This window comes from Rhinopithecus bieti, unplaced genomic scaffold, assembly GCF_001698545.2.
Source record: "Rhinopithecus bieti isolate Rb0 unplaced genomic scaffold, ASM169854v2 scaffold_33891, whole genome shotgun sequence".
NCBI lineage: Eukaryota > Metazoa > Chordata > Mammalia > Primates > Cercopithecidae > Rhinopithecus > Rhinopithecus bieti.
In genome coordinates this window covers 288,138-288,988 of record NW_016814426.1, presented here as the reverse complement: position 1 = coordinate 288,988, position 851 = coordinate 288,138, and the positions used below count along the sequence as shown (strand labels likewise).

At 50.6% G+C, this 851-nt stretch overlaps 1 non-coding gene across 1 annotated transcript; it reads left to right on the top strand.

The window, feature by feature from the left end:
• TRNAV-AAC (transfer RNA valine (anticodon AAC)) lies at nucleotides 1-73 on the top strand. Its single transcript has one exon. It is a non-coding gene; the product is annotated as a tRNA-Val (tRNA).
• Nucleotides 74-851: the final 778 nt, after the last annotated feature.

Below are 851 nucleotides of genomic sequence, written 5' to 3'. Positions count from 1 at the left end.
GTTTCCGTAGTGTAGTGGTTATCACGTTCGCCTAACACGCGAAAGGTCCCCGGTTCGAAACCGGGCGGAAACAGCATTTTCTGTTTTTCACCTCACTACTTCAAATTAATTACACAGATAACTAGCCTGGAAAAGCCCACCACTATCTCCACCTGGTTACGGAGAAAAGGCCATCAAGGGTATTTATACCGTTGCCTTTCCTCAATGGTTGTGGCACCGCCTGGGGTGCCTCAACTGTTGGCACCTGGGAAGAACTGAACCCACCTCACTTGCTGTGGACAGCAGCTCCAATGTACTTCGCACGAAGCCTGTCCGCTGGACGGCTGCACGCTGCCAAATGGAATCCAGATCCCGAGCAAGCCTGGGGCCCAAAGGGAGTTCCAACAAATCCTCGTTTTGTAACCCATGGGGGGACAAAATGGAGAAATCACAAAAAGATTGCAGGGGTGGGATTCGAACCCATGCATCTGAAGACACTAGCCTTAATCTAGCTCCTTAGACCGCTGGGGCTTAGCTTGCTTTCTCACAGCGGTGTACTTACATATTTCCCTTCTTTATACAACATTGCTAGGGTCCCCGAACCAACAAGGCATTGGGGCGAATCTGCAGGGCATCGCAGAACCAACGCCTTCCAGCAGGATTCGCTGGGCCAGAGGAACCAGATGGGAAAACGTCCCATCAGCGCCTGGGCAGAGAGGACTGCTCGAAGCACAGGCCCCAGGATCTGCTTTGGGGGTCACTCAGAAAGTCACCCACATCGGCTCTCTTTGGGGAGCCGGCATGAGTGATGGGGAAGCCTTTTACACTCTCACTTTAAAGAAAGATTAAAAAAAAAAAAAAAAAAAAAAAAA